Source organism: Rutilus rutilus (assembly GCF_951802725.1).
Source record: "Rutilus rutilus genome assembly, chromosome: 10".
Lineage (NCBI taxonomy): Eukaryota > Metazoa > Chordata > Actinopteri > Cypriniformes > Leuciscidae > Rutilus > Rutilus rutilus.
In genome coordinates, this window is record NC_140215.1 from 10,697,976 (window position 1) to 10,716,233 (window position 18,258).

The following is an 18,258-nucleotide window of genomic DNA, read 5'->3' on the forward strand; positions in this document are numbered from 1 at the left end:
AGCTGGCAAGGTCATTTTGTAAAGAAAAACTACGCGCCTAGAGACTAAACGCGTAATACGCATTAGGATGATATCACCGTTTTCACAAATTCACGCTTTTGTAGTTTACACAGCGACAAAAACGGTATTGTTTTCAAAACCTGTACTTTGAAACTCTGAAAGAGTTTACAGGCCCCCAAAATGCCGTTGTCTTGTAAATGAACGCATCAACTTTTTTTCGGTTTTCAGCTGAAAACTGTTTCTTGTAAACTGCCCCTTAATCATCAAAGCAGATGCTTCAGTATAATAATTAGAGTACTGAATGATTCAGATTGTGACGAGTAATGTGTTGTTGTATTGAGTGCCTGCTCCTTCATTCCAGTCCAGGATTTATAATATTTCAAAGAGCTTGTGAAGTCATAGAAATGATAGATGGATTAACATGTTTACATTAAGTAAACTAAGTGCATGCCCCCGATGTTTTGGAGAAAAGACAGTTAGGTCGGCCATCCAGGGGTTATTTGTTTTCTGTAATGATCTCATTAAAGTGAGAGGTTTACTCTGCATCATTAATCACCCTGTTGACCATCAGAAGAGGGAGCACATTCTCTGGTTTTGTGATTCATCTGACTGGCAGTAATTACTCACAGGATTGGCACTTCATCCATTGACTTTAATTCACTTTCATTATAGAAAAGTTCCAGGGTGTTCATTAGCTTCAGAACTCCAACAATGAGATGAAGCAAGTTTTTTGGCATAAACTGAAATAGGTCAACTTTTGATGGCACCAGGCATTGAGTGCTATAGATGCTCTGCTGTGATCTCGGCTTTTGATGTCGTTGATGTTTGATGTGGTCGGCACAGACGGGCGCTGAAGACTACAATGGAGACTTTTTAGGCATTAAGGTGCTCTGCAAAGCTCAAGCAATTCCAATGCACCTTTCTGTGAAATCCCGTATTTGCATGCTTCACTTTATGTTCTCGTGCAATCTGTCCTATTCCTGTTCATAATTTAGTCTGGAATTGAATGCCCTCTCATTGTCAGGAATCTTTCAGGAATTCTTCAGTCACACATATATTACTTCAACTTCCTCCTAAGACACGTTCAATTTGAATCCATGTGTCTGTCTACTGAGGAATTTTTTATGCAGTTCAAACATATGGGTATATAATTTAGCTGTCAGCGTAGTTGTGATATAATGTAATTTCCCTCGGATGTTATTTACTCTGCTACTGATAGGATATCTGCCCATAAGAATTTTATGGGCATACATATTAATTCCAAAACAAATAATGGTTCAAGTTGGAAAGCCTGTAAAGAAAATGTATCAGAAATATTCAACAAGTTGGATGTAGTTTTGGGTAGCCATATGTTTTGCTATCTGCATAAAGTCTGTTCCACTTCCACAACAGCCTGTAGACTAAACAGCCACAAAGGTAGACAAAGGTTTGTCATTCATTGACCATGTGGCAGGTTTATCTGAAATATACTTTTAAAAATAATAGGCTGACATGGAAAAACTCTTTAAATGAAAATGCGCACTAATGAAAAATATTTGCTGGAAATATTTGTAGACTTTGTAATCTAAATGTGTTTTGATCTAAAAGTAACATACTGGTTATTTCACAGAAGTTATCCAGGAAAATAGAATAAACAATTCTGGTTGTTGATATCTTATTTGCTTGAGTGCCTCAATATCTGTGAAAATATTTCAGTTAATTGATTTCTGTGTATCTTTCACCAAATGGTGAAATCCAGTAATTAGTTCTTCCTTAAAAGCATTCATTATAGAAAACCACAAAATACAATACCGTTCAAAAGTTTGGTGACAGTAAGATTTTTTTGTTGAAAGAAATTAACAATTTTATAATGAATGCATTATCAAAAGTGACATTTATAATGTTTCAAAATATTTCTATTTTGAACAAATGTGATTCCTTTGAACGTTCTATTAATCATCCAATCATGGACTTTTTTTTTATTCCAGCACAACTTTTTTGAACATTGATGATAATAATAAAAAGAAGAAATGTCTCTTGAGCACCAAATCAGCACATTAGAAGGAGTAATGATGGTGAAAATGTAATTATATTAAAATAGAAATCAGTTATTTAAAATGTTAACAATATTACTATTTTACTTTATTTTTGATTAAATAAATGCAGCCTTGATATAAGAATAAAGAGACTTTGTACCGACCTCAAACTTCTCAAACTTTCTAAACTGAAATTTTGAGGAGCTACTTAAGCTAGCAGTTGAGGAAGGGGCAAACTTTAGAGATTTCTTTTTTTTTCTCAGACTGGTGCACTATTAATTAAAGAAATCTGACATAATCAGATGTTGTAGTCAAATTAATATATTATAGTAAATATCGGTAATTAGTATGTTGTTGACAGATAGCATGTTACTAATTGAGACGTCAAGCACAAATTGTCGACAAATACTGTACCCATCTTGTGGTGCCACGGCTTGTTGCATTGATTCAGGGGTGGGCGTTATTGGATCCACTGTGGGAGGTATAATTACTGCAGCTGCAGTTCCTCCGATCACAGTCACACTGGGCCGCCGACCCAGGAGGTCCCCTCGCTTTAGACCGCCGCGTCTCTTAGCCTTTCATTGGCTACCTTTTGTGTGGGTCTAGCATACCCAGCCTCCTGCTGACTTCATGCAATTGATATAGACAATGTCTATGTTCACATTATAGTCTAAATGATCAGTTCTGTTTTTTCCCCCTTCAGATTCAGTCTTTTGTTCATATTCATGTTTGTAAATGACTCGTATAACATCATCTGTGTTAACATTCGCATATGAAAAACCATAACATGTCGATCCAGCTAACATTGCAGGATTGTGATGCAGTTTTACTTAAATTGATGTGCAAGAACATATAGTCCTGCAGTATTGACATTTACACCGTCCTAGTTTCTACCTCGCCGTCTTTCTATGGATGCTGCCCGCTGTTGCTCACTGCAGGATGTTTTTTTTAATGATTAAAACAGAAACCTTTTGGGCTCTTAATGAGGGTGACATTGACTTTAGGCCGCTTGCAGAGATAGAGTATTTCTCTAGTGGTTTGCACTTGGGTCACATTTTCATGAATCGTACATATGAGAGTCAATGAGACTGATCTGAACACATCAAATGGAATGGCCCAAATGAGTCTTAACGCTTTCAGCCCTTAATGTGATTATAGCTAATAAAAAATTCTGCACGACTTGCCAGGATGCTCAAACCAAATGGTCAAAGTCTGAATTTGCATACTAGCATAGTCTTACATGTGGCCTACTGTTCTGAATTCTGCCAGAGTTTGGTTGGTTTGCATGGTCAAGTTTGCCCCTGCTGGTTACGGTTGTCACTTTTGCGAAAGAATCCTGTTAAATTTTTGAGACATAAGTGTTCATTGAATCGATTGTAAAATCGATTTTCCTTTTCTAAAGACGTTTCCATTTTCAACGCCAAATATAGGCCAATCCACGGACAACTAACGGGCATTAGGACGAACGTAAAGAGGGCGCTTGAGATGCAATATTGAGCAATATTTCTGATGATTTATTGGCGTGAAGTTTCGTGCACAATGACAAACAGGAGTGCAACATTCTCGAAAAACAATAAGCAGAGTGGACTGCCATAACATCAATGAAAAACATTACTGGAGGCTTCAACATGGCTGTGTTTACGATTAGAAATGTCTGAAGGACTAGCCTACATTGAACGTGAAGTTTGTGTAGGATAAACACGCAGGGCCGCTACATTCTCCAAATCAGACAGTGGACTAGAAACATCTGTCGCAGTCTACAACAGGGCTGCATTTATGATTTAGGCTATTCAAAAATCTCCAAAATTATTTTACGTAATGATTCAATCCATTACAGACAACTGTTAAAAAATGAAACTTTAAATGGACTTACTTCAGAACAGGCCATGTGTTTTTTTTTTACGTAACCGACACTTGTATTTATCTGGATGATGAAGCTGCATATGCCTCCTTATAGTTGTAGTGCTGCTGTGATATGGGAACTCACGATCGCACAGTTTGCATACCACTTTGTGCTTCTTCATAGTTTGATCTACAGTCCAAAACCCGAAGTGCTTCCATATCGAACTCCTCAAGTTATTAGGGGTTATCACTCGTCTCTCATGTTGCACAGGTTGATCGCCGTTGTCCTCAATTGGCCGATTGAAACTATAGGCACGTAAAATTGGTGGGAATTTTGCACTTTCGGAATTCTTTATTTTCTTTTTCTGCTTGTTTGTGAGTTTTGTTACATCTATCTTTTTTATGTGTTTAATGCGTTTAAAATTAAGTGTACATATTTGGTTAAAATCGATTCCCTATTTTCGTTTTCAAAACTTGTGTTGGTTGGTCCGAGCGATTGTGCAAAAAATTTCGAACGTAAAGTGACAGCCCTACTGCTGGTACATGTGGCGGCAAAAAGTATTTTCCATTGGTGTTTGTTCATAAATTTGCTATATACTTATATATTTCTTTTTTGTTTCCTTATATACTGCCTATATTTCCTTTACATTATAGGGTCATTCCGTGTAAAATCAACCAAATTTTGAAAACTTCGCCGGCTCATTTTTGATGTTGTTAATATTTTTTTTGTTAATATTTGTAACTCAAGAAGTATTAAAGATCCCTTAATATCCTTTTATATTTAGTTTTTTAACAAACTTTTCTGGTTACACTTTATATTAGGTGTCTAACTACTATGTACATCAAAAAATAAGTGCAATGTACTTATTGTGTTCATGTTTTATTGCAAAACACTTTTGCTCTTACTGAGGTGGGATACGGATTAGGTTAGGGACAGGTTTGGTGGAATGGGTTAAGGTGTAAGGGAAGGGTCAACAGTGTAATTATAGATGTTATAACAAAGTAATTACAGATGTAATTACACGCAGGTATTTTTTTTTAATATAAATACAATGTAAAAACATGTATGTAAACAATAAGTGCATTGTATCAAATGACTAATTTAAATGTTAGTACACAGTAGTAAAGGACACCCAATTTAAAGTGGGACCACTTTCTTTTGGTATCCATATTTTTAAGGTTAAATTCCTTAGTAAATTAAGTTGTACATATTTTCAGTGGTCAAAAAACTGCATTTTTTTTTTTAAGTGGAACATCTGAATGACAAATAATGTTAAACCTAGAAATGTATAGCATTTAATAAAACTTCATTCCTTTTCCTTGTCACTGTGTAGCTTTATAAATATTTGTGAGCTATCGGCTTAGGTTAGCGCTGCCATATATTTTTTTTTAAGGGAAACTGTTGGTGTAACAGCAACCACTTCAATATTTATTTATAGTTTATACTCATTCAGAGCTGGAAGGCCAGCAGTAGGTTGAACAAGACATGCAAGGAGCAACTTTTATCATCTTCCCGGAAAAACTACTGCTGAAGCGACACAATCATTTGGCTACAGTCACAGGCAAATTAAAACTCTGAGATCAAACCAAAGCTTGCCTCACCCCCTCCTTCCCACCTGCAGCAGCATTCTGAATCTGTTGCTCGCTAGACTCCCTTAATCTTGGGCCCTGGGGATCTTGTTGGAGCCTGTTAGCAAATGTTTATCCCACAGTGAACACCTGGTTGTTTGGAGAGTACGCCCACAGTGCACTGCCATCCCCCACCCGAGCAACAACGCGCTTAAGATTGAGCCGGCACATCGTATTCCTACCACAGTGTGCAGTTCGTCGCATTCAACATGGTGATTAGCATAAGCCTCATTTAGTCATCCTTTAATGAATCATTTTCCTGGGCTTATTCCAGCTGTGAAAAAGCATTAAATGGTAAAGCTATGAATTGTAACCTTAAACTTGATAGTACCCAAAGAGACCCTTGAACAAAGCTTATCGCATATCATTAACCACGATTACTCATTTGTCTCGAGAGATTTATAGCAGTTTGATAGAATAGCTCTTTAGTGGCATTTCATGGAAATTCTTTAAGGAAATGCACATAATTCAATGTATTTTATACCAGGCTAACATTCTCATTTAGTTTTCACATTGTGTGCAGTGCAAGTTAGTCCATACTAACGGCCAGTCAAATCATGGTCCCCCAAGACATCCTTGGCACCATCCCACTTTGTTTTAAAGGGATAGTTCACCCAAAATGAAAAATTCTGTCATAATTGACTTATCTCATGTCGTTCTAAACCTATATAAAGGGATAGTTCTCATGTCATTTCAAACCCGTAATACTTTTGTTCATCTTCGGAACACAAATGAAGATCTTTTTGATGAAATCTGAGAGCTTTTTGTTCGTCCATAGACAGAAAGGTACTTTGACACATAAAAAAGTTCATAAAGAGATCGTAAAACTAATCCATAAGAATTGAGCTGTTTAATCCAAATTTTCTGAAGGGACACGATCGCTTTATATGATGAACAGATTCAATTTAGGCTTTTATTCACATATAAACACTGATCAGCAAACATAAACAGGAGCTCGACGGAACCTGATTGACACGAGAAAAAAGCTCTTGCGGAAGCTCAAACATGCTGCGTAACACACAAGAATGAACCTCACTGTTTCTCGCACGTCAAGCGAACATGCTTGGGTTTCTATTTACCACAACTGATGTGTGTGTTGATGAAAGTTTATATGTGAATAAAAGCCTAAATGTAATCTGTTCATCATATAAAACGATCATCTCTCTTCAGAAAATGTTGGACTTAACCGCTCAATTCATATGGATTTGTTTCACAATCTCTTTGTGAACTTTTTGAAGCATCAAAGTGTCAGTTGCGTAGCTGTTTATAGAGGGACAGAAAGCTCTCAGATTTCATTGAAAAGATCATTATTTGTGTTACGAAAATGAACGAAAGTCTTACGGGTCTAAAGAATTTAAATTTTTGGGTGAACTATCCCTTTAAAGAATGTTTCTGCGGTTTTTGTTCAAATGAGGGTCGACAGTGTCCAAAAGAACATGAAACCCCCTAGATTTTTATTAAAAAAATAAAAATTTTCAAAGGATCTTCTGTTTTGTTCCACATAAAAATATTGACCAATATTGGCCAGATTGTACTATTTATAGCCCTGGGGGTCTAGTGGTCAACTTGCTCTATTTTCACCCTGGTTCAGCTTCCTTTTCCAATTTCGGACAGCATGTCCTGAGGCATTGAAGGCCCCTGGCAGTCTGAGACTCTGGGGCACTGGCCTCATTGGCCACCTGATCTATAATCCACTCCTGCCAGCTGCAAGCCTGCATGTTTTTTAATAAAGATATAAAAAAATGTAATCGAAAAAGGTATTTCATTTTTAAAGCCTGCACAGAAAAAAGCAGTATAATTGAGTGTCATAAAAAAGGACATAGGAAGATAAGCCACCTGTGGAATCTGGGGATGTTGAGGTTGTTCGGCCTGTGGCTGAAACGTCTCGATTTTAGTGACCTTTTAAAGCAGTAATTCTCAGTAGTTGTTAATTGATTTATTGAACATGCCTTGGCACGCCGGCCAATCAGATCATAGGAGCAGGGGTTCGTTGAAGGGCTTCATTATTTACTCCTTAATTACTCTGGCCCGATGTCTTACTCCGACTCTGTGCTTTGCACTATACAATGCTGGACTAACCTTTGCTAGACGAAGAGAGCACAAAGCCCCAGTGCCTGGTCTGTGGAGGCTTATGAAGTGGAGTGGCCTCTCTCTTTGCTCTTCCTAATCTTAATTAAGTCCTGAACAACTGGGCTTTGCTCATATCTGTACAGAAACTGATGTTGTCAAAGCTGTGGGATTCCATAGTGCACTTTTAATTGCACAGTTTGATAAGAATGGAGTAGAGCTCAAGAAAAAGGTTTCATTTATCTTGAACTTTTGGACAATGAATTAATATCATCATGAATTCACCTAAGAGATGTGCTTTGTTTAATTTTAAAACTATATTTTACAGTAACAGTAATCATATAATTTTAATCAGTTGTATTGACATTTTCAAAGCATTTTGCTTGATCTCATATTTAGCGTTCTTACTTTCAACATTATTTATGTTTCAAACTTAGCTTGACATGCACTTCATGTATTCGGGTCTCGTCTTTTCATCCATATTTATACGGGACAAATGGCAGCATTTCATCTTTTAATGCAAGATGATCCGTATTGCATCGTACCGTTCAAAAGTCTGTGGTCTGTACTATATCTTTTTAGAAAGAAATTCATACTTTATTCAGTTCTATATAATGTTTTAATGCTACACATAAATACAGTTCTATTCATCATCTATTCCACAAATCAGAATATTAGAATGGTTTCTGAATGATCATATGGCACTGAAGACTGGAATAATGGCTGATAAAAATGATGCAGCCTTCGTGAGACTTTTTCCGAAAACACAAAAAAAATCTTTGAGACCCCAAACTTTTGAATTGTTGTGTGTATCTGGGATGGTTGGCAACCCTGACTTTTTGTTAAACAGTGGACATCCAGGGGTGCGTTTCCCGTACAACTATATAGCTCGCTGCTTAACTACCATAGTACGATGCATCGTTGGAGAAATCAACTAGCTAGTCACCATTGTTTCCCGAAACCGTATGTCGCAAAGTATCGTTCAACCACGTTGGTTTATGACGTCTCGCACGTGGTGGACTAATATAACTTATTTTAATTAATCTGTTTGAGATCGAATTAACGCTATTTTGTCATATAAGCTACAGACATGGCATTTGAAGACCATTTCTAATTTTTCTCAGTTATTTTGCTTTATTACCAGACTCAATATTTGGCTCGTTCTTACATAGTAGAGCACGTTCGCACATGCGCAGTCTTCAAAAACGGTGCTTTAAATCTCTTGACAAACTAAAAGACGTAAATTACATTTGTATGTATTCTAAATAAATACCATGGGTTGTACTGAATGTCAGCTTGCTTATTTTGCTAAAGATAAGGATTTATTCAGTCTACATCTCATGTAAACTAGAAACTATGCTTCTAACCACAGCTCGAGAGCTGTCGTTCCAACCACACAAGTTTGCGATGCTGTTTGCGAACGTTCGTTGGAACGATGGTTTCGGGAAACACTAAATCGTTGAACTATGCTGATAACGACGGAACTTGCGACCATAGTTGGTGTAACGGAGGCCAGCTGGTAGTTGCTGTGTGAGTAAACCTCACTCCTCTGATCTCAATAGGCGCTCTAGCGACAGACGCTAGAGGCTGCAGTCTTTAGCCTCCTTGTTAGAGCGCCTGACTCTCACGCCGGAGACCCGGGTTCGAGACCCGCACGGAGCGGGGTGTGAAGGACTCGGGTGAGAGGGGTTACATTGGCTAACGATGCTTTCGGGAAACGCACCCCAGGATAGGGTAAAGGGTAGTAAGAAAGTTTGAAAAAACTCTATGGAAACGATCATTAGTGGTTCTTACTAATGTATTACTTAATCTCAGGGGGTACTTCAAGTAAATAATGCAGGTCATAGGGGTGCAGCATACAAAACCCAATGTAATAGCTGTGCTCCGATCTCCTTTTTAACAGCATTCCAGGGCCTCGGGTTCTATTCCACTGAAAGAGTTAGTGGTTTCTTTATGAGTGTACACCGTTAAGAATAATATTTCAAAAGTGGGTTTTCACAGCGATGCCATAGAACCATTTTTGGTTCCCCAAAGAACCTTTCAGTAAACAGTTTCTAAAAGAACAATTTTTTTTAGTGTGAAGAACATTTGAATAATCTGAAGCACCTTTTTCCACTACAAAGATTCTTTAGTGTAATGGAAAGGTTCTATGGATGATTCTTCATGGAACCATCAATGTCAATAAAGTACATTTACTTTTAAGAGTGGTGGGTGATGCATACCTTCTACCACTAAATTGGCACTAAATATAACACTTGTGTGCTTCCTCTGATTCTCTCTCCAAAGGCTTCAGAAGGATTGCCACCTATTTCTGCAATAGCCCTGCAGCTTCGAAGATGACATGCTCGTGATGCCTCTGTAAGTAGGTTTCTGCTTGCTTTATACACTTTGCCAGATGCCATTATCTAAATGAAACATGAGAAACTAGGGATGCACGATATATATCGGCCACCATATCGGTATCGGGCGATATATGTTCATTTTTAATGTTATTGGAAAATTTGCCCGATATATTTAGGTCGATAAACAATGGATTATTTCCTTCAGCTGAGACACTTCAGATGCGCACTGTTCGCTATGATGGTTTTGAATTGATTGAAATAACTTCAAAAAGGAAAATATGGTTAAGTGCAATGTGCAGCGCAAGTCTGTCATATATGCTACATCAAATTATAAAGAGAACATTATAATTGTGTGCTTTGGACATGCCTTTTTTAATGGGGAGACATTTGTTTTTGTAATTTAGATTTAGATTTATCGGCCATTCATCAACATTCAGAAAGTTTAGTATTTAGTATACATTTGCTATGTTTTATTTGTTAATTTTGACGAAAAAAACTTCCACTTTCAATCATCTGCTTCATACTTGAGTACAGCTTTCTTTAACAGGAACTCAAAAGTCATAATAGAGATCTCCAGTCTTCCTGGAGAATCTGTATGAGGTTGTCCTCCTATTCTCCTTCTTCTTTTTGTCCTTTGTTTTTGTCTCCCCGACGCTCTTCGCTCTCTGCTTCTCTGTCTCTGTGACCGTGGACAAAGTCAGGGAGCCTTTCAAGTCAAATCCCTTTATTCTATGTCAGAAATTGAGTGTTTTGAAAAGGAGCGTTCTGGCAGAGAAAGGGCTGAAACTTTCATTGCAGCCATTTATGGAGCAGCACAGCCTGAGGCTCTTTTTCCTTTCTTCAAAAGAAACTGTAAGAGAGGCTGACATATTTAATTGGCTGTTTGTAAGCTAATTAAAGCTTGTATGTTGATGTGTTTGACAAATCACCAGGGTCTTTTTCATGTTTCATTTTCTATGTCTGTGTGAAAGTACCAAATTCTGTGAAGAAGCCTCACTGAAATTGATTTTTTGTCATTAGCAAGGGTAGATGTAGTCCCTTGACTACTTGACTTTCCCAAGTAATTGTAGAGCTGGATGAAGCTCACAACAAAAAGTCCAAGTCATATTTCGCCTATTACAGTAAGAATACACTAACACTCAAGAGTTTGTTGTCAAGATATATAAATAATAGTTTCTGTATGGCCTCCAAGCGATTGCTTTTGGAGGGCTGGTTGCTGTCTGAATTGACCATCAATATAGCGATTGTTTACGTAGCCTAACAATGTAGCATCCCTTTATATGGATATCCGTTTATATGGATTGTCTGTCTTCAATTCTGCATAGCCTTACAGAACGCGTTGATGACGTGGGCTGTCTGCGCGAGCAGGGTGTCGCAGATGTTTGGAAATACAAATGTTTCCAAAACAGGCAGGTAGGGAATCCTATCATTGTATTCAACCGAATGCAATTGCACAAATATTTTTTGGTCCTGAGACTTCCACCGAAGATATATGTATGCGTTTTTAATATTTAGACCACTTCTATTATTAATTGCTATTAGGATGTGAAGAGAGTTTCAACCATTCTAACAAAAAGTGTTCATAAAAAATTGCCTACCGTACCTTTAAATCTACATAAGTTATTGGTATTATAATAAATACTACGATGTTGCATAAATATTTTTTACAATATAGTTATGAGAATAAGATTTTCCTGAAGACAATGTTTTTCTATTTAAATCTACATAAAGGTATTATAATAGACACTACTATACCATGATGTATAAATAGTTAAAAATGTAAATCAATCTTTTTTTTTGCACTACAGTAATAAGAAAAATATTGCATTATGGTAATGAGAGTCTCAATGGTCCTGATATAGTTTTTATTTTCTTTAAACAAAATTTCTTGCAAAAGTTTTTTTTCTAAACTTTGGGTGAAATGTGGCTTGTGTGAGTGTTTAAAGATTCATCCAGCACCTTTTGGAGTTGACTTTAGGGTTGTCTGGGGATTGAAGATAACGAATTGCCAGACACCTGGATGTTGAGCACTAAGGCAACTTTCCCACTCACCAGGTTCTCTGATCGGTCAGCCAGGGTTCCAACCCTCTGTGTCCCCAAGCACATACTGCTCTTTCCCCCTTCTGTGTTAGGTATATTTTTTACTACATTGCATCTTCCTCCTAAAGTTTATTCCATCAGTGACTTAATCCCGCTAAATGACATCATTTTAGCAGCTGGTCTCAATCATTGTGCCTTCCTGAGAAGACTCACTTTTTTTGTTTATGTTTATGGTCTTCTGGGCCCGTTTAGTGAGTCCAGGAGCTGCCACGTTGTTTTAATTTCGACCCACCGTTGTTTGCCGACATTTGGTTCAGGATGACAATGAGCCGGAAGAAAACAAGCCCTTTTACGATATGAATAGAGTAGGAACTAGAATGGGACTCCTCATCTGTAAGCTCGCTTTTAAGGGTCTGTTTCCCCCTCGGCCGAATTAAAGACGTGCCATTATGCTTGGCAAATTACTACGCACTCTTTGTGGTCCAGCCATGGTACATTAGTGTGCCTTAAGATGGTCTAGCTGTGCCCATTCACCTAACAAAGAGAGGGTCCCCCTGGCAGATCCTTGGCTGGTCACACAGAGGAGCCATTCACACCAGGCAGAAGGGGCCGTACGGTAGAGAGCTCGGCCACAAGGCAGCCATGACAAAATTCCCTAAAGTACTGCTTGAAGAACAACCATTTCCTCAAATGCAAACCAATTAAGATCGATTTGACAACTGTCCAGGCAGAGAAGTGAAACATCTGTGTAGAGCTGGAATATCTTAGCAGAACTAGCCATGCTTGTGATGTTTTTGGTCTCTGCGGAAGGGAAGAGGTGGAGTTGCTTGTTTTGGGTTGTGGATTTTGGAATTTAGGGGCGGTAATATTGTAGCTGGACCCAATTACAATGAGAAGAATTAGGTGACTCCCAGTGGATTCTTACCACACATGGTTTTGCTGAAGATTTTAGGACTATGGCAATTAATTAACCCATTAATTTTAATAGTTAACTCATTGTTTTAATGGCTCTCATTCATAATGACCTACATCCTAATTCAGTGCAACTTTTTTTCTTTGTAAGACATGATGCAACTGTTCACAGCTACATGGAATATTCCTTTGTTGACGGAGTCTCATAAATCAAGCAGAATAAACAACGAGGACAAGCATGTTGTCATATATTACTTACAAGATGGAAACCTTGAGAAAGAGAGCCAGAACTTGTGCTATTAAAGCAGTTTTTAGTCGTTCTGTAAAATAGTTTCTCTTATATTGAGTCCAGTTCCCTCTCTCCTCATAAATTAGTAGCAGGGAGTGATGATGGGGACCAAGAGCCAATAAATTGTATGTTGCTCTCAGGGTCATTAAGCCGCGTGGTCTGGGCCCACTGGATCTTTTATCATCCGCCTTGGATCAGCGGCTGTAAAACGGTGGCTAACATTGTGTGTTTATTTCCCCATAACAAAAGATTAGCTGTCTACAGCTCATGAGTTCAGCTAATGCTCCTTGGGATTCGAGCAGCCGTGGAAACATAAATCTACTCCCCAATTTTTGTTCTTTTCTCATTGTGCTCACCTTTCTTTGCCCTTTCCCCACTTTCTCTCTCCCTTATGACTTTTAACTGATTTACTCTGTCTCCAGTCTTGACCTCAGACGGGCTGCCCACGGACTGCCCAAAGTCCATTTGCTGACTGTCAGATGCATATTGCTGGTAGAAATCTGACACCAGGTTCTAGGTTGATGCATTACTGAGGACTAATCACAGGTATTGACTGTTTTTTTTCCATGTTAGCGGCATAAGATTTTTTTTTTTGTTTAGTGTGAGCACTTAGTGTAAAAGCACTTAGTAAAACAGTAATATTGTGCAATATTATTACAATTTAAAATAACAATTTTCTATTTGAATATTCATTCAAATATGATCAAAGCTTAATTTTCAGTATCATTACTCCAGTCTTCAGTGTCACATGATCCTTTAGAAATCATTCTAATATGCTGATTTGGAGCTCAAGAGACATTTCTTATTACGGTTGTGATAAGAGTTTTTGAAAGAACAGCAAAAGAACAGCATATATAAAGCATATTTTAATATAAAGCTTTTATTTTTAAATGTGTCTTGAGTTCCAAGTCAGCATATTAGAATGATTTCTTTAAAGGATCATGTGATATTGACGGCTGGAAATTCAGCTTTTCCGTGACATGAAGAAATAATATTTTGAAAAATAGTTAGTAAAGTAAAATTAACATTTACTAAGAAAACAACTATTGTAAATTGTTAATAATATTTCACAATATTACTGTTTTACTGTATTTTTGCTGTCTTGGTATTTTTAATTAGCAAATTACAAATTGGACAAACCCTGCTGTGCAGTTGTTTAAATTAGTTTTAATTAATTTTCACACAACCTATTTGAGATCCTAAACGGCATGTAAAAAAAAAAACCTGAAAAAAAAACCTGTGGTTGGTCACTTTCATGTCTCTTGTCCAGAATTAGCTGGAAACTGGACTCAATTTTATGCAGATACTCAAAAGTCTGGCTCTGCGAGACTATGCATCTGTCTTAATTAAGTTGACTGCTTTCATTGTTTGAGGTTGACCGTTATAAGAGAGATAAAATGATCTCTCTTATAATTCTTATATGCTCTTATTCAGTAGAGCGCATGATTGTGTCTGATAAGCATATTAATCCATAGAAATGCAAGAATAGTTGCATTCTTAAATGTAACTTTGGAGACAGTGATATTTATGAGCATGTTTTTGCACATGTTTTTACAATGTTCAGTGGAGAAATCACTCAAACATTGTGAAATGTTTTCTAAGATGAATGTGGATGTGTGGTTCTGAGGGAAAGGACTGAGATAGGCCTCCAGTGGAAGCTTGCTGGAATGATTTGCTGCTGGGTTGAAGAGGCGGGGTGGCTTGCTTTCTGGGTCATGATTCAGAAGTTAAACTCAGGAGAGATCTGCACTGTGAGGGAAAATATTTTAGGCTTATGCAAAATGATCATATTTACAAGTCACATCTTTCCAAAAGACTTTTCTAATTTGATTAATTCTGAAACATCTCTTGCGCTTGCCACATATGCCAGGAGTGGGCATAGTAGGTGACATAATGCGCGCCCTCCCCAAAATGACTTGTCAAGGAGAAAATTAATAGAAAAAAAAATTGTCAAGAGAGTTCACTCGATTTAACTACAATATGTTCCTCTTGGATTTATTTCAGTAATTATCAGTATGATGTGAATAGGCTTAGTATGCAGTCATAGACTAAAACAAATAATTAATTCTGCAGTATATTGAATGGGATGTGAACGTTGTACAGTTGATCTGTAATTTTAAAGCTACTCTGTGTAACTTTTTAAGTTGATTCTTAGCAAAAAACACTTTGTTCTATCAAAAGTATATGTGCTCATTCATGTGTAATTACTTCCACCAACTAATAAAGTATTCTCGTAAGTGTAAAATCTGCCATTTATAATACATACGAGCGAGTCGCTCGAATGGCGGAAGCTATGGGCGGAAGCCATGTTGCCCCTCCATCTTGAAAATACATTCGCCAAAGAGGGACATACCTGGAAATTCAAGCTTCGCCTTTCGCGTTTTACACTCAGTGACACCGTGACGAATGCGAGGGGGAGATTACTCGCGACTGCCGGCAGATTTGAAAGATTCCTGAAGATGGAGGATAACTCCTATTTTCGAGGACATGTAGCAGAGTCGCCAAGGAAGCGAAAGAGAGAATTAAAACGTCAACGCGACAGGCAAATCAGCAAGACCAAAGTCAATATTGGAGTAACTTTTCCCAGATGGAAAGAGCTCATGAGGAGCAAAGATTTTAAAACGGACGCCGAAGTTGCCTGCTTTCTTCTCGACTGGTAATTCAGCCTATGTGTGTAAATTCGAAGTTTTATAGTTGCTTGTCTAACCATAGCATGGTTGTGCATAACACCAGAACGACATCTAGTATAACTTGCGTTACTTTTCCTCGCGTCAATGGTGAAAAGTATTGTTTACCTTGTAACATAAATCTGTGCTGCGATGGATCACAGGTGATGAATAGTTTTAAAGGCGCAATTTTTGCGAAGTCGAACTGGAAGCCATGTTAATCTTGGAATAATACGGCCACCGTAGGAGTTAAAACGCCCTGGGAATTTAAAGGAAAAGAAACTAATATTCACTGGGTAGTCATATACAATTTCACCGCTAGATGGGGGAACATATCACACAGTGTAGCTTTAAAGAGACTTTTGAATGGTATGTATGGCTCTAGGATCATGATCATGATATTAAGTGTTTGTTTTAAAATAATTTTTTTTAAAGTACAGGACATATGAAAATATTGTTTAATACTGTACCTAAAGGTATAATTCACTCAATAACAATAAAACTTGATGTTATCGTTTTATAAAATATCAAAATATCAAATATGCTCTTGGGGTTATTTTCATCAACAGTTCAACACTGACTACGTTTACATGCAGCCAATATCCGGGTTATGGTCGGGTTAGGGTCACTATTTGGGTTTCTGAAACATTCGGAATAACCCGTTTACATGCGTGAGCAGAGAGAGTTACTCCTGTATACATGGAATTTGTAATCAGTTGGGAATATCCCGATGTAAACGGCGACGCACGGTTAGCGTCAGGACGTACGGACAACCTTAAGACGCAATATGCGTCATTTCCAATTCTTCTTCCTGTATCCAAAGACAACAACAACAGCAGCAACACGCGGATAATGAATAGGTCGGGGCAGATAGTGATCGCCTTTGTTTGCGCTTTCCTTCTCGCTCCAAAAGTGTGTTGCTGTGCTGCGTCTCGCCATGTTTACCTCTACTTCTTGTTTACTTCCGGTATACTGCACGCGGGTTTTTGAATGCGCCGTCTTTACTCAAAAGACCAAGATTCCTTGCGAATAGAACATGCGCAGAACACAAATCAATGTTCCTTTTGATGGGGATATGCCGATACGCGTTTACATGACCAAATATTCGGGTTAGAAAAGGGGTACCCCAGGGGAAATATCCGGGTTTTTAAAAACCGGGATATGAGCATATCCGGGTTTTTGCCGGTGTTTACATGGCCGTGCGCGACCGGGTTATTGCTAATATCCCGGTTTTGAACGGGTTATTGGCTGCATGTAAACGTAGTCAGCGTTTCATGGTGACTTTCAGTCTGGAGCAGTGGGATGCATTTTAATGAGTTCAAACACTTTTAACTTGACATACCATTGTTAAAATAATTAGCCAAATATGTCCTTATGATGCCCATTATAGTGCACTGTTAAGGAGCAGTCACTATCTACCTTTTGTTTTGGTGAATTTTCATGTGCGAAATCCAGTAATTTCAATAGGAATCGATGTAATCAGGAATTTTGCGTGATGGCGAAAGATTTCCCCACGCTGGTTTCGCCACCAGTTCAAGTTGTTTGTGTATTTATGTGTTGACCAACAGAAAGCTTCTTGGTCTGAAGCTGTGCTTCATACATTGCTACACTATTGATAAAAGACAATGAACAATGGGCTTTTTTGTCTGCAAAATTTCGATAATGTGTCCACACCATAAGGCAGTGGTTCCCAACTCCGGTCCTACAAATATTGCATGTCTCCCTTATCTGACACTCAGGCTGAATCCAAAATCGCCCCCTAAACCCTCAATTACTATTCCCTGCATTCACTTGAAGGAGTGAATGAAAATGAGTGAGCGAGTTCGGACAGCCGTTGACTGTACATCAGCTGTACACCTGTTATTGCTGTGCAATGTGGGATAGAATGAGTTCATTTAATAACGTCCACTATGGTTTCAGACATCGCTACAAATGGCAGTCCCTTCAAATAATGCCTTATTTGAGGGTATAGGGGGTGATTTCGGATTCAGCCTCAGTTTAGTTCATGGAACTCTTTCCAAACGAGTTGGTGATCTGAATCAGGTGTGTTAAATAATGAAGACCAATAAAATGTACAAAGCAGTGGGTCAGCAGGACTGGAGTTGAGATCCACTGCCTTTAGGCTTGTAAAGAAGCAGTCTTTAAGCTAGTTGACCAAGCAAGTTTAGCTTGTAAAGAGGTCTGAACACAAGCATCCAAAACTCATATGTGTCAACAATTTTGGTCTTTTCTGCAGGGTTATCAACATTGTGTCCAGAGCTACTCGTTCTCAGGACGCCCCATGCACAGTTCTTAGAAAATGTGGGAAAAACAGACCGAAACTAGTCATCAATTACTTGCACAATTGTGTTTTTCTCTTTAATGATTCAGGAGGGGGATTAGAGCAGCCAGTCAGTCCTTTACCCAATTATAGACCTGGCCTCTCCTGTACACTGTGATCCTTCTTTTGGAAGTCG

The 18,258-nt window shown here is 38.1% G+C and overlaps 1 protein-coding gene across 4 annotated transcripts in view; it reads left to right on the forward strand.

Annotated features, from left to right (window-relative positions):
- The window catches only part of sema5ba (sema domain, seven thrombospondin repeats (type 1 and type 1-like), transmembrane domain (TM) and short cytoplasmic domain, (semaphorin) 5Ba), a 136,092-nt gene that overhangs the window by 14,230 nt on the left and 103,604 nt on the right, over positions 1-18,258 (forward strand). For 2 of the 4 annotated variants that reach the window (XM_084421703.1, XM_084421706.1), the window contains exon 2: positions 9,840-9,911. The exons of 1 other annotated variant lie outside the window; for it this stretch is intronic. The gene's annotated coding sequence lies outside the window, so the exon portion shown is untranslated. Of the gene's footprint in view, positions 1-9,839; positions 9,916-18,258 lie in introns of all 4 variants that reach the window. One more of the 4 variants, XM_084421704.1, reaches the window with a different exon arrangement.